The sequence below is a fragment of the Jaculus jaculus genome, chromosome 14 (genome assembly GCF_020740685.1).
Source record: "Jaculus jaculus isolate mJacJac1 chromosome 14, mJacJac1.mat.Y.cur, whole genome shotgun sequence".
Classification (NCBI taxonomy): Eukaryota; Metazoa; Chordata; class Mammalia; order Rodentia; family Dipodidae; genus Jaculus; species Jaculus jaculus.
This window is the reverse complement of record NC_059115.1, coordinates 78,113,867-78,131,022: the sequence shown is the minus strand read 5'-3', so window position 1 is coordinate 78,131,022 and position 17,156 is coordinate 78,113,867.

Here is a 17,156-nt window from a genome sequence, read left to right as displayed (position 1 = left end):
GCTTCATCCTTGGGGGATTTGGCTTAATTAAGTTTGCCACACACATCAACTAAAATGTGTGTTGTAGCAAACAAAGAGCTATGTTTCTGCTGATGTGGTGGTGTTGGTGGTGGTGTTTTGTCATTTCTTCCTGATGCTCAGATGGTCCAACGTGGAAGACCTTAAATGCTTGGAAATCAGTGGCATACACAGTTATTCACAGACACAATATCAGCCCACCCAGCTCTTTAGGCAGTAAAACCAGGGCAAACACATCCTAGTTCAGGTTTCTTTGTCCTCTCGTGCCTCAGCAGAAGACAATGCTCTTCAACATCCAAACAGTAGCTTCCTAAGGGTGGAGGGAGAACCTTGATTCCTGCGTGCATTTGGGATACATGGCTGAGGGAAGCAGGGGAGGGGGCAAGGAACCTATGGCTAAGGAGTGCGGTGTAACAATGTTTAGAGGTTGTTTAATAACTTGGACAAATTTACACCTGGCCCTGAATAGTTGCCGTTTTATGAGGGCCTGGTAATACGCATCATGTTATCATGTCTTTCTTAACTTTACAGTGAGCTAGATGCCAGGATTTCACTAATGTAAAGTTGAAACACGGTATATATGTATAGGCCATTTGTTTGTTCACTTGACTCATAATAACATAATAGGAAGTTGAATGACAAGCCAATGTCAGCTATAAGAGAGGTTTTCTATAAATTATATCTTTACATTTGTATTACTATGTTAAAGAGGCAGGAGTAGATCAAGGAATGGTTAAATATATCCATGCATGAGTTGAATATGTACATATATATATATATATATATATATATATATATATATACACATATATATATATATTGCTGTAACTATATATAAAATTTATAAGTGGGGATAGCTATATATAATGACTATATAAATGCTTACAATAATTGTGAGTAAATGCATCAGTCTATGTATATGTAGACAAATATGCAGAAAGTTGATTTATTAGTGATTGACATTTATTTACATTTCTCTAGTACTTTATTTAAATTAATCATTTTACAAATGAATTTTAATTTTTTTCAATATATAAAAAGATTCATTGGCTAACTACAAAATCTGGAATATTTATCTGTATCTATTGGCATTTATTTAGAGACTGGAACCAAATCCCTATTTCAATACTGAGAGTAAACAAAATTACACAGATTAGAGGGCTATATTGTGATTTCTAAATTAACTTGACTCTACTCTTTAGGTAGACAATCAGGTATTTTATTAGAAGGAAAAATAACAATTAATGAGTTGGATGATTTTAGTACATAGAAATATTACAGTCTTGAGTAAATTTTGATTCTCGACAGGGAGGTCCCTCAATCTTCCAGCAAATCTAGTGAGTTCATATGAAAATCACACTTGTTATGCAGTTTGGCATCATGTGAAAAGAAAAGCTGGGGATTCTTATTCAACATAAAACACTTGAAGGTCACACAATAAGAAGAGTTACAAAGTCAGAAATGTAATGGTTTGGTACTATCTTTAGAAAAATGATAATTGTCATGGTTATGAATGATGCTGTTTAAGTTTAAGGAAATAAAGTAAAACAACCAATTCTTAAGGTTAAAGTATCATTAAATATTGCCCAAAAGTATTATTCTGAGTTTTGAATTTAAATTGCTAAACATTTGCATTGTTTAAGATACAGCAGCAGACTTGAGGTCAGAAGGAAGAATAATGAGTTTAGAATTATGAAAATTAGTGACTTCTGACTGATTTTCATTCCATTGCTCAGCTGTAGCACTCTCTGCTTGCTGAGGTTGCTTTCAGAACTGCCTCTTTAGTAGTATATAGTACCTCTGCAAGAATGATCATGCAGGAAGAATGAAGCTTTATGATAATTTATCCAAGTAAAAGTTTAGAACAAATATATTCTCAGAACTGACTTAGCAAAAAAAAAAAAAAAAAACAGAATCAAAGCTAAACTTGTTCTTCCAAAGATTTATCCTTTTCTCTACTGGACTCTAATTTTCACAATTTTGCACATGATTGACGTCCAGTTTTCTAAGGCAGTGGCCACAGGCCTGTTACATGAGAAATGTTTAATTCAAAATGTTTCCTGTGTTTTTATATAACCATATTGTGATTCTCATAGCTGCTATAGCTATCTAATTAAATGTATATTCGTGCCTGAATCATAATAAGTTTTTAAGTTTGTTTTAAAATAATTTCAACACAGTTGTATTACCATTTTTGTATTACTGAACTCTATTTCTGATGATCTTGAAATGATGTGCTCCATTGTTTTGGTAAAATTGTTTTACACATAAGGTAAAGGAACAATATTATAAAGTAACATCAATCAATGAAGATTTAGTTGTTATTTAGGTAATTATCAGAGCTACCAAAAATTTTGAATAAACTGGATAAAGATTCAGTATGTCTTTTAAAGTACTTAAAGATTGTAATGGAAATAATTGCTGTACTTTCATCCCAAATAATGGTGTTTAGCCTTTTCCTGAATAAAGAAGGGAAAATACAATGGTGCTTGGCAAGGAATAAAACATCATCACAATTATCTTGTAAGCATAGTAATTCATTCTTGGGTGAATTGTGGCTCCTTGGGGAATATGGAGAGAGGAGTTGCAATTACAGTGTGTTAGAATGAAGAAAAGATCATTAAGAGATCTATTCCACTATCTACAAAAAGTAGCACATGTACATGTTCAATTTAAATGTGAGTAATGAATTTTCTCTTTCACTTTTTTACTACACAACTTTCACTAGACCATAAACTTCTTTTCAAAGGGGCATTGGCTTTTTTTATATTTCCATTTGAAACAGCACAAAACCTGGCAAAGAATAAATGCCTGTAAAATGCTTATGCTGTGAACTGAGGGAGGATAATAAAAATACTATCTGAAAATGTGAATATAAATGAATGTAAAGAGAGAAAAAGTATATACAGTTCAAAATATCAATAGGTAGATTTAAAAGTGTCCACTTTAAATCAAACACACATTCAGTCCCAAGTTGCCCTTTGAACATATTATCTACTCCACATTTCCTATGATTACGTTATAGGAAGATGTGTGCCATCTAGTGCTTTGGTAACTATCACACATATCCATGTGTGCAATGTACATGGCATTGCCAGCAATAAGCGTGGATTAGGCATGAGGAAACTATCTACAAAGAATTCCAAATCATAACATTATTTATCAGCTCACTGCAGCATGGGTTTCCTGGAGGCCAGTAAAAAGTGCTGACATAAAGCAGCCAGAAGCATCCCAGCCATGATGCAAAGTGGCCCTTAATCAACACTCGCCTACCGAGAGACAGCATGCAACCCATAGGATCATCATGTGTCGTGAGGAAATGAACTAATTTCAACAATGAGTTTCAATTCTTATTTTTTTTTTAGTTTCAATTATTTTTAAGCAAGTGAACAGCACAATGAAAGTACAGAAAATAAAAAGGAGTATTCACCCAACCTACCGCAGCCCTCAAGCAAGAGCGATTCTCCTCCTCCCAAACTTCAGTGCAATCCACATGCCAGTGACTCAAGTTTTGCAACATTTTAAAAACATATTAAAGTGAAAGCATATAGTCTGCTTCCTCCAAGCTATTTAAGTTTGTTTTTGTGTGGGTTTGGTTCTTTGGATACATTTTATGTTTCTGAGATTCAGTCATGTGTTTATCAGTAGCTGCAGGTGTTGCATTTTCTCTCTCTCTTGTGTGTGTGTGCTGGGGTTGTGGGGGTGTGTGTGGTGTGCATGCATGTGTGTGCACATGCTTGCATGTGTGTGCCACATCTGGGCTGATCTATACACATATGTGCAGGTGTGAGTGAAGGCTAGGGGCTGATGTCAGGCCCCTTTCTTAGTTATTCTCTACGGTATTGATTGAATTGATTGAGGCCGGGCCTCTCGCTCGTACCCAGAGCTCACTGACACAACCAGTCTAGTTAGTCACTTTACCCTGGGGCTTCCGTAGCTCTTACCTCCCATCTCCTGAACTTATGGGCAGGCCTCCAAACCCATGCAACATTTCTGTGGATGCTTGGGATATAAACGTGGGTCTTTCCACTCACATGTCTGGAGTTAGCCCGAGTTAGGACTTTCTCTTAATAGCTATATAATGTCAATAAGTAAAACATTAATTGACAGTTTAGTTCATTCAAATTTAAGGCACTCCATGAATTATGATACCATAACATAAAGATTTTTATACATACAGCACACTTTAGGGGATTACATAATCTGAAATTAAATAGTTAAATATGTGTTTATAATAGTTTGAGAAAGGACAGTATTAAATAGCTTTGTACAGTAGCATGATGGGTTTGTGATTTAGAGAGCATCTAGAATGACTTGTTGCCCTGCGTTCTCATCGACAAATAATAGTGTCAGTGAGCTGATCACACTGCATCGCTGTAGCAAAGGTGAATTTTATTGAAGATTAGTGCTATGGAAACTTCATATATGTCCACTAGATATTATATCTCTTATATATTTACTGTCCAAATTCCTTTCGTGTCTACCTTTTAATTAGTGATGCTATATGAGGCTTTAAGATAAATACATTTTTGATGGGGAATGCAATCATTTTCTATAGTAGTTGATGACATATTTTTACTCCTTGAATAGTGCCTTTTGAGAAAACTAAAGCAAAATTTTTGTATCAGTTGTTCTTTTATAATAGTGTATTTTCTGAGGGTTTGTTGTAGATAAGTCTTTCAATTAAAAATTGACAATCATCCTTGTTATTTTCTTCCATAGTTAGCATTGCCCTTCCTATTTTTAATCACTACTGTTTAGCATGCTTTTTCTGTTTGTATGTATAGTATATAAAGAAGTCAAATTTGTATTATAAATCAAAAATCAAATGAACCTATCACTAAGGGGGAGAGGAAGGAAGGTCATGAGACTCAGGAAATGAACAACCACAAGTCTCAGCAAGGTCCTGAAATCCAGAAGCTTCACAAGGCCCTTCCCCAAAGGCACAGAGGCAGTGTTAAGTGCTGTGGAGAAGAGATTGTCTCACTGGCTTAGCAGTCCACAGCCCACGCAACTGCCGTCAGGGGTAAAGTGGTGGGGAGTCTCCAGCAGCACTCTTTGGATCTCTGATGACGGGCTAACTTTACATCATCTAGGCTGCCGTCAGCAACCCTCACCTTCGCTACATAAGTAACCCCAACGCATACATTGGTTCTCCAAACTGTACTTTGAAAGAATCATCTTCTCTTTACTCTAACCGAGGCCAATCCTGAACTCACTTTATGGCCAAATCTGGCCTCAAAATCAAGGCTATCCTGCTAGCCTCCGAAGTGCTGGAATTTGATTTTTGTGTTTTATGTCCACACCTCTCCTAGAAAAGTTCATGCAATAACATACACAATTGTGGAATTCATTATAACACACACACACACGGACGTGTGTGTGTATGTGCATGTGTATGTGTGTGTGCTGATGATAGGGATTAGGAAGAAAGTCATCCACATTTTCTAGGCAGCTATTCAGAGTTTAAAAGCCTGAGAAGAATAAGGAGATATATAAATGGTCTGACAGAGCAGGCAGGCATAGAGATTATATATTAAGTAGAGCAATCAGGGTCCAGGAGTTAAAATCTGCAAAGCTCTGAGTTCCAAAAGGTCAGCATACTTGATTTATTTTGACCCACCAGAAGGGCAAGTGATCCATATCAACAAAGGAAGTAATAATCTGTGTAAATCATCATCCTCTCAGGACCTCCTCCCCCCCCCACACACAGAGAGAAAGTAAGTAGCCAATCCAATACACCAAACTTGGTATTTAATTTACACAATCAACAGAATAAAAAGACTACCTGTATGTCACCTCAGGCTATGGATCCAACTCAGGAATTCAAATCCTTTACCTTCATTTTCTTTTTCTAATTAATGCATGTTTAACTTGGCCTTTTGCTGTGTCTACACTCCTCATTCTTCCTGGGATACAAGACAACAAAATTGCGAGTTACAGGGCTTGAGGAGGTTTACTGACCAATTACTGTCCAGTACTCTGTCTGCTAAGGTGAGCCTGTCTTATGTCAAGAATGGCTCTGTTGCTTTCAAAACCTACAGCATATTTTGGAGATCCCAGTCTGATTTGATGAAGAGTCCTTCATTTCAATACCTTCAAGCCTGAAGGAGTGGGGGAGGAGTTACTCTAAAATGATGTAGTCTTTGAAACTATCACAAAACACCAGAACGTTGTCAGCAAATTAAAAGCAACTACACTGGCTGCTGGTCTTTAACATCATGGATGTCAAGCTTAATGAGAAGGTCTAAATCAATCTTATGATGTAGTGCCTATGGCTCTGGGAATGCTATTCTCTACTGACTTATTTCCTTCTTGAAAACAAGTCTGTTGTGAGAAACTAGGGAAATTTGAAGCTCCTGACAGTCACTGCCCAGAGTTTTTCTCTGGTGGCAACCACAGACTTTTTTATTGAACGCTCTTTCCACTGGCCCCATTTGCTAAAGCCTCAGAGCCACAGGCAAGACAGAGCTGAGATGCCATCAAAGGGAGCCCAGACCTGCAGTCCTGACTTCGGTGGCAAGCACCAGCCCAGCGTGGGTGGTGTTCTTACACCCTCCTCTCCCTGCATATCCCAAAATGCAAAGCCGTCATTAGCCTGTTCTATTCGAACATAAAACAGAGCATTCACTGAAGACTCTACAAGGGAAAACTTCCGCTGTCTCCTTAATTAAACAAGACCACACTTTGATGGGAAGACCGCAATGTCTAAGAAACAATATGAAACAACAAATGGAGGATGTGCCAATAAGATTGCCTAATCCCACCATGGAAGTCTCTGATGAGAGCATATACAAGACAACAGGAATAGAACCCAAAATGAAGACGCACACACTTGCACGCATGTGTCAAAATAGACAAATGTTAAAATTTATAAGTAAATAAATAAATAAGTGGTTGAAACGTCTCCCCCCATCCTTCAGAGATCATCTGACCCCAAGTTAGAACTCACACCTATCCGTCATTCTCTCCTATGTGCAGCCCAATGCTGCCTCAGTCCTCCAGCCCGCTGGTCTCTCCTTTTGACCCACCCTTGACTGCTGACTTCCTCTTTACCCCGACTCTGTTCATCCCTCTCCTCTCTATATTACCCATCTGTGCCTATGCTTTCCTCTCAAGGGAATGAAATTACTACTCAGCTTGCAATGAGAAGGATTCTGTGTTCTGAAAACAGAGAAAGAAGCTAAAGAGTTTATAATAAATGACATATTTTCTTTTTTTTTAATATTTTTATTTATTTATTTGAGAGCGACAGACACAGAGAGAAAGACAGATAGAGGGAGAGAGAGAGAATGGGCGCGCCAGGGCTTCCAGCCTCTGCAAACGAACTCCAGACGCGTGCGCCCCCTTGTGCATCTGGCTAACGTGGGACCTGGGGAACCAAGCCTCGAACCGGGGTTCTTAGGCTTCACAGGCAAGCGCTTAACCGCTAAGCCATCTCTCCAGCCCTAAATGACATATTTTCTCAGGCGCTATTGCAGACATGTCCATGGTTGCTCCCACCTAGCTATTTACAGTGCTTTCGTGTGTTTTTACTTGTTTCTCGGTCCCTTTGCTCTGTCTGCTCAAAATCAAATCATCTTCCTTCCTTTCTTCCTTTCTTCCTTTCTTCCTTTCTTCCTTTCTTCCTTCCTTCCTTCCTTCCTTCCTTCCTTCCTTCCTTCCTTCCTTCCTTCCTTCCTTCCTTCTTTCTTTCTTTCTTTCTTTCTTTCTTTCTTTCTTTCTTTCTTTCTTTCTTTCTTTCTTTCTTCTTTCTTTCTTTCTTTAGTTTTCTCTCTTTTTGTTTATTGCATTGTAAATATTATGTTTTTCTTCTGAGGGTGGTTTCATAGTTTTCTCTTCTTCAGCACTATAACTTTTCTTTCCCTCACAACTGCCATTCTCTCTGAGTCAGAAAGACCAAGAATGCCTTGATCATATTCAACTCCCATCACCCTCCATGGCCCTTCCCTCTCCCAGAGATCCCCTCTTCTCCCTAAATATCCCCCTGATACTTTATTCATATGCATTCGACAGCTAACATTTATGTTCAAAATCTTATCTTTTGAACCAGTTCTATTTTTATACCAAAAATATAACACTTTCTCCATGTTAATTTGCATGTGTAAAATATAAATATGTTAATTTGATGATAAATATTTTGATTATCTTTTCTGAAAAACACATGCCCCCTAGGAATATTATTGCTAGAGGCCATCACTTGAAGTAATGGTCCATGTAATGTAGATTAAAATCAAATTTAGAAATAAACTTCCTATATTGTGGAGCAAAAACATCTGGAGAGTTCTTAAACTATTAGAGTTATTAACAGTATTCTCATGTCAACTTATGAGAGTAAATAAAATTTATTCATTTCTTATTTGCTTTATGTCAGACTTAGCAAATATGCAATCACTTTTTATAAACATATTTTGTTACCATAATAAATTACACTGATGAAAAATCCAGACTTCTTAAAAACCAGTTCATCTATCAAAACAGAACATTTTCTTACTCTTAATAATATATTAACTTGTGAGGGCACAAATCAAAATCCATATTACCAAATTTAACTAAAATTCATTTTACCACTTTATGTTTTGAATTTGGATTGACAACATATGAATATGTGTACTTGATGAATGTGACAAAAGTATTGTCCTGTTTAATGACAATAAAAACATTTGAAAACTCCAGACAATTTCTTGAATCTTCCCATAAATTTCCAGTAAAAATAAGTATGATACAAACATCTATGAGCAGAAACTTATTTTGCAATTCATGGATGATATATAGAGAATCATAAAATATCATTTCTGTGTACGATTTGTTACCATCAGACTAAAAATAACGAGAAAATAAATGCATACCCATCCAAGTATGCATGTGTTAAATTCTGAAAATATGTTTAGTGTATTAAACTTACTTCCACATTGTTTCATAAATCCATGCTGAAGACATTTGCAAAACTTTATTTAGCTGATGAGCCTTTAGTCAGTCTTCTGTTGAAGTACTTTTAATTGTTAGCTCATATGTGTAAAATTATGGTAATATCCTAAGCCAAATCTTTTTTCAGGACATGTATGTCCACTTCTTTGAATATGTACTATCAAGATGAAATACCTTAGGTTAGACACAAATCTATTTTTATTTAGAAACTTCCAGTTATGTTTTAAATGCCTTGCTTCAAATTCATGTCCAATCCTCTTTGCCCTACCACATTCCTGGATGTGGTTTATTCTACATAATTTTGCATGTGAACATCAAGTCTGTAATACCATTTTGGTATTACCCATCAATCATAATAGATTATGCCATGACTTTATCATAAATTAATGACAAAAGTAATAGATGTAGTTCACAATATAATAGCAATATATTAATTTCAATATATTAATTTCAGGTTGGTACGTGGTAGCTCTTTTCCTAGTGAGTAGAACAGATCATCAAATTATGATCTACTTACATTTTACTAGTTGATATATTAAGAATTGTAACACCTTTTCTGTAATAAACAGTATGCAACTATTTATAATTATAGGACAGTTGTGTTTGCATTCCTATTTATTGTAAATAATGTAACAAAAGTGAGCATTTTCTATTACCTGCTGTATGCTTAAGTCTGTAAAGCTTTTCAGTAGTGTATGGACATTATGTGATGCTTCTAAAATTCCCATTTTAAAGTGCATAGTCATATGATTCACAAACACAGTATATGGATTTTTCCTGCCAGGTCATTTTAGAGAAAATATTCCATGAAATAAAATGCAAGAGCTAAGACTCACAAATTCTCAGTGTGATCACCCAGGCATGTACTTATCAAGTGTAGTCATTCATTGTAAAGACATGGAGGGACAAGGACAATATTATGTGCTCACACTTCCTAGAGCCTTCTGGGGTAAATGGGCCACAATTCCAATTAGTAAGAGAGAGACATGTTAAGAGAACAATATCTGAAGATGGAAAATATGTCAAAAGCTTTTTATTTTTCCACTGACATCATGTCATTCAGAGGATAAACAGTCCATGGCACATTAAGTTTTGATGACTGTAACGTAGGTTGTTGTTAGTCAGCCTGGGATTTAATGCCCATTAAAGGTGATAGATTAATGAATCTGAAATCTCTAATCCTCTGTATGTTCATAGAGGATGCAATGAAGGTAATGGTGTTCATCTATTCATTACCATGCCCCTGTGTGCAAGTATCCCTGAGTGCTTTAAACAGTACATTACAGCCTATTTTCTTGATATACTGATGTTTAGGGGAAAAAAATAACTTGTCTTATTTTCTGGGTTATTATTTTCAACAGTACATACCAAAATCACTTGCAAGCATTTACTATAAGCAAAAGTTGCACCTGTTGCAAAAAAAATAATTTCAGTATTATTTTAAAAATATTTATTAAACAAATTCCAGGTATTAAGCATATTGATAATACTCTGCATTTTGGCAATGTATTTTATTGAGTGGAATTACTTTTCATTTATGATTTACACACACATAAATGGAAAATAAACAAGAGGATCAATAAGCCAAACCAAGGTATAAATTACAAAGCACACCACCTTGCTGACATACCAAAGTTTGTAAATGTTTGAAGTGATAAATTTATTGAAATTTAAAGTTATTTAATTTTTCCAAAGTATAATTTAAAATGTTATCTTAGACAAAGTAAGATATGATAGCTAGGAAAATTAATACTCGTTTGTTCACAAGTTGTCTAATATTAACATAAAATTGTGTAATTCTGCACTGGATAAATAGTTTAATGCCTGTGTATTGTGGAGGGAATAGAGTAATGATGGGGCCAATGAGCATACTTAAAAATAAACATAAATTAATCCAAACGACATTTAAGGTTATGTATTTACCTATTACCTATATTTATAAGCACCATGATAATATATATGTGTATTTACTTTCTCAAGTGAATATCATGGTCTGTGGCTGTTGTCTCTTTAGTATTAAAAATAAATTTTAATGGCATTGAAATCATCTGCTAGTAATGTGTCTAAAAACCACTTCTGCTGAGTCCACTGTTGCAGTCAGGTTCACAGTGCTGATAGAAATCACCCAACCAAGAGCAGCTTGTGGTGGGAAAGAGGTTTATTTTGGCATACAGGCTCAAGGGAAAGCTCCATGTTGGCAGAGCAAATGATGGCATGAGCAGATGGTGGATATTATCTCTGGCCAACATCAGGTGGACAACAGTAACAGATGAGTGTGCCAAACACTGGCAAGGAGACACTAGATATAACACCCATAAGCCCGCCCCCAACAATACACCACCTCCAGGAGGCTTTAATTTCCACTCACCATCAGCTGGGGAGACAAGCATTCAGAAGACCTAATTTTATGGGGTACACCTGAATCAAACCACCACATCCACTACCACATTATTTTCCAAAATAATTAATCTTAAATTATGTACTATATTTTGATATAAGTTAAAATTTCTATGTAATATTCTATCTAATCCATTTTTGTAATGAGAGCAAATTGGAAGAAAATGAATTGAATAAACCGTATCTTTTCGTCTTTAATTTATGTGGTGGTAGGGGGCGGGCTTGGGGTTTTGACCATGTATGGAAGACAGAAGACAATCTCAGAGCATTTATCTTTCCTTTCCACTTTCTTTTTAAAATATTACTCATTTCTCCATTGATCAACACTTGGGCTGATTACATTTCCTGGCTATTGTGAACAGAGCAGTAATTACCATGGATATTTACATATCTTTGTCCTGTGCCATAGCATCCTTTGTGAGACACATAGCTGTCATGAGTAAGTTTCTCATTTACTTTCGTGAGAAAACGTCACACTGTTTCCCATAGTATATTTACCAGTTTACACTTCCAGCAAGAGTGAATAATCATTTGCCTGTCACAACCACCTCACTTGTAAGCCTCATTTTGTGTAGTTGCATATAGCATATTTGCACATATATGTTAGACAGTTAGCATAGGAGAACAATCTTTATCTGATACACCATTGACAAAGGTCTACTATCTAGAATCTACAAAGAACTAAAATAACTTATGCAATAAAGCATTTTTAAACTCCACTCAAAGAAAAACTGGGGCAGAGAACTGAATATGAATTATCAAACGAAGAAATGCTAATGGCTAGTACTCACAGAAATATTCAACAAACTTAACCTTCAGGGAAATGCTAATTAAAACAACTATGAGATTCTAATTCCAGTTAGGATGGCAATCATTAAAAAAATCAAATGACAATATATTTTGGTGAGGATTTGGGAAAAGAGGAACCCTCATTCACTGCTGGTAGGAATGTAAACTTGTACAAGCACTATGGAAATCAATATGGAGACTACTAAAAAAGATGAAAATAGAGGTACCAACTGACCCAGCTTTTTCTCCACTTTGCATCTACCCTAAAGGCTCTACTCTTCACTGCAGAGGTATTTGTTCAACCATGTCCATAACTCTCAATTCACAACAAATAAGAACTGGAATCTTCCCAGGTGCCCAGAAAGCACTTCTCTTAATGTTCATACCCATTTCTTCAATGCTACTCTCACTTTGGTTAGACAATCTTCTCTTTTCAGATGGCAGTGACCTTGGGATGACTCAGAAGGCACCATGGTGCTAAGAAGTGACAGAGGAGTGCTCAGCACTGCAATATCTCTATCATACCTTCCTTGGCTCATGCTCCATTGCAGAAGAAGTGGCTGAAATAATGTAAGAGCCAATGGAAGGGTAGGACTCCTTACAACATGCACCTCCAGACACAAAATATCCTGGATATCCATGACCTCACAGTTCCTGTCACTACCTAGACAAGACCATCACACTAGGAGGAAAATATGCGGACATCAAACTAAAAGAGAAACTGATTGAGAGAGGAGGGAATATGATGGAGAGTGGAGTTTCAAAGGGGAAAGTGGAAAGAGGGAGGGGATTACCATGGAACATTTTTTATAATCATGGAAGTTGTCAATAAAAGAAAGACTGCCAGATTTAATAAATATAAATGTAAACTATCAAAAAGAGAATAGTATTAATAAAGATCAACTTGTATTTAATTGTTATTGTGTCCTGAACAATTATATGATTATGTTGCTTCCTTTTCCTAATAAAATATTACTTTGTGGGGAAAACCTTCTAACAGAAACTTAAAAGAGAATTAGCATTCCATAGAAGTTAATCTATGCAGGCCATGGAAATGGTTCAGTGGTTCAGTTCACTTGGTTGCAAACCTTCGTAGCCTAGTTCCAATGTCCCAATGTGCAAGTAAAGCCAGATGCACAAATTGGCACTTGTGTCTAAAGTTCATTTGAAGTAGCAAAAAAGCCCGGGTATACCTATATTCTCTCTCTTCCTCTCTCTCTCTCTCTCTCTCTTTCTCTGCCTGTCTCTATTTCTTCTTTTCTTTTACAGATAAGTTAATGAAAAATAAATTATAAAGATGTTCAGTTTATAACTCTACTTTCTCATTTCAGCTTGAGATTGCATTTGAAAATGCCTTGGATTAAACTGTATAATCATCAAATTTGAACTGTGAACTTAATATCAGGTCGAATTACATTAAAAATGCAAATCCAAAAACCTCAAAATCAGGAGTGTGCCCACCTTAATGCACCAGCAATCTCAAATATCTTTTTTTTCCATACTGTAATACATGCATAGATCCCAGAGATTAAGATAGGTATGACTTTGGGGTACAATTCCTCTCACTTATTACTGCTCTTAATGACTACCAGAACCTGAGCTGCTCTGCTGAACTTCCTATTGCAGGCTGGTGCTGTTTTTGTCCTCTGGGGCAATCTTGTAACATATGCATTTTTATTGCTAAATAAGTTATTAGAGAATTTAGTGACTGACTGATTTTCATTCCAACAAAAAGACAACTGTTCACTATTGTTCCTGAAGCTTGTAATTCGTGGAAATTAATGGGGAGTATTGTTTGTGCTGAGAGTGAGTAGAGAAGGAGCATGAAGATACCAGCCAAGGGGAAATGAGAATAATGTACGAAAACTGTCTGAGCAATGCGGCCATTGATCAGCCTGAGGAGCGCAGCCCCACTCTTTCAGAGCTTTCAATCTGTCAGAAAGGACAGCGGGCTCAGTGATTAAGGCTGTGTGGACCAGGCTGCAATTTTTAAGATACACATCTTGCTGACAGGTACACTTTCAAAGATAGAGACCTGACTCTGAACTCAATAAACACTTACCTGAAATTAAAGTAGCCATACTGAATACTTTGCTAGAATCAATCAATGTCAGCTATATTTTTTCTTATAATTTGGAGGTAATCACAGCATAATAAATTAATTAATGTTCAGGTTCAATAATATAGAAGAAATAAAAAGAATAGGCCCATGATCTTGAGATATAGAGAAAGGAAAACAGCAACATTTTTCATATGTCACGGTTTTAGTTCTCATCTGCTGGTCAATAATTCACTTAAATTAAATATACATTAAATGAAATACCATATTAGAAAAAATGGAAGAAACCCAGTATAAGAAACAAAAAGAAGAGGATATGGGTAGATATGTGCAACTTTGATAAAAATTCCTCACACAGGATGAGAGGTTGGAACATGCCTCAGAAGAGAAAGACCGCCCCTGCCTGCATTAGGAAGTTCAACAGAGCAGGTATCCCAGAGTCCCAGAGTTCCTAATGGTCATTATGAGAGCAGTAATATGTGGGAGGAGAGGAAAGGGCCCCAAAAGATTTCTGTGGCTAGATCGCTGGAATCTATGTCATGTGTTCCATTATGTAGAAAAAGAGATTTGGAATTGCAGGTGCAGCTAAAGTTGCTCCACTCCTAATTTTGAGATGTGCAGATTTGCTATGTAACTGAACTTGACTAGATATCATCACTGTAGGCCTTAAAAATAGAAAAGAAAAAAAGTGAATGGAAGAAAGGGTCAGAGACATTGCATACAAAAGAACTGATCCAACTTTGTTGGCTTTGAAAGTCTCTAGAGAAGTATATAAACCAAGGAAGGTAGAGAATGAGCTAGAAAGGGCAAATACATGCACTTTCTCCAAAAGTCTTCAGCAAGAGATAAAGTTGTGCCCACATTTGACCATTAACCCAGATACAACCCTACTGAACTTCCAACGATCAGAATTGGAGACTAAAAATTTATTGCCTTAAGACATTTAGTTATAATTATTTGGATAAAAGTAATGAGAAACCAATAAATTCCAGTGATTTTTGCATTTACCAGTAGAGTTGGCAACAATGTGGTCAGCTCTGATAGCCACATATTAATCATCATACTTTTGACAGGTTTCATTGACCCATTGTGGTGGTTTGATTCAGATGTCCCCCATAAACTTAGGTGTTCTGAATGCTAGGTTCCCAGCTGATGGCAATTTGGGAATTAAATCCTCCTGGAAACAGTGTATTGATGGGGGTGGGCTTATGAGTGTTATAGCCAGTTTCCCCATGCCAGTGTTTGGCAAACTCTCCTGGTGCTATTGAATATCTGATATTGTCCAGGAGATGATGTCTAACCTCTGTTCATGCTATCATTTTCCACTGCCATCATGGTGCTTCCCCTCAAGTCTGTAAGCCAAAATAAGCCCTTATTTCCCCACAGGCTGCTATTGATTGGGTGTTTTCTGCCAGCAATATGGACCTGACAGTGACACCCATCTTAGTAAGTTTACATTTACCATTTGTTCTGAATTATTAAATAATAACAAAAATATCTCATCAGTTTATATTTTATTTCTGATGAATAATATGGAAGTTTTAGAGGACCACCACATACTGTCCTTTGACTGAGCAAAAAGCCAAATATGCAGATTGTCTAGCACATTGGCTCCTATGTGATAAGCATCCAATGGTGCACAGTTATCTAATGTAAACTTTTTCTATTGTTGACAAAGAATTTCAGATGTATAAAACTTGGTACACAAAGAAAACACTAATTTTACATCCATCATTCTTAACAGAATATCTATGGTTAAGGCATTGGTTTTAAAATTGAGCAAATGGTGGCAAGATTATTACAGTTATAGAAAAATAAATGATGAGGAATTGATTTGAAAAGGAAAATCTGTGTCTACTATTTTATTGATCAAATTTTTATTGAGAAATTACTGTTGCTTGGAGTTCTAAATACTTCTGATATTAACTTTAGTGTTGCACATTTATTTAAAAAAACTATTTATATAGTTTTAATCTATTACTCAAATATATACAATCTTGATTTTTTGAGTTATTTCTAACCACTCCATTTCTCTAAAGAAGTATTTAATGAAGCAAGTTTGTTAACATAGTGTCCTTTCCTCACAAATGTTTTCCAATCTAGCATTCTTTAATGCAGTTTTTTTTTGTGAGATAAATCTTCCTCATATTTCTCACATTTCACAATAACCTAGACTATATGAGTGTAACTGACATGACATTCCTTTGTTTGTTCAGAAGAAAACACTTTACTCTGACATGCATGGCTAATTCTCAAGAAGCACGGTAAAACTGGGATATTCTCTGCAGTTTCTTCTCTTTACTTATTCACTCATGTTTGATTGAAAGTGAATCTGCTGGCTTTTAATTACCGTGCAGCTTGAATACAGCCAATGACAAGCAGTTATTTAATTTGCTGTCAGGTTTAACTAAGCTCAGCAGTGACAGAGAGCCACGGTACTATCTCAAGAAGCACCAGGGAACCAGGTTGGCTGCTCTCAAGCTTCTCCTCATGCCGGAGATGGCCTGCATAGATGTGGGACATGAGGTCTTTATATGTTCATCACACACAAGGCAAAGGTACGTGTATAAAGAGCACTCATAGTCAGGAAGTTTTATTAATTCACTCAGTACATACTTAGAATCCAGAGATCTTGGTAGAGATTTTATTTCACAGGCCAAATTTATCCACCTCACCCAAAGCAATATAAAGATTGGACACAATCCCAATCAAATTCTCAATGGATTTCTTTACAGAAATATGAGAAAAATTTTTGAAATCCATGTAGAACTACAACTGGCCTCAGGTACCCACAATAGTTCTGAGAAAGCAAAGACAGAGAAATAAAGATGGGTGGAGAGAGAGAAATTTCTGGTTTTAGATTATATTAATAAGTTACACTCAGCAAAACTTGGTGCCAGTTGCATAAAAGCAGACATGAGGTTATCATAACATGGAGAAAATGCAGAGACCAACCTAAGTATAC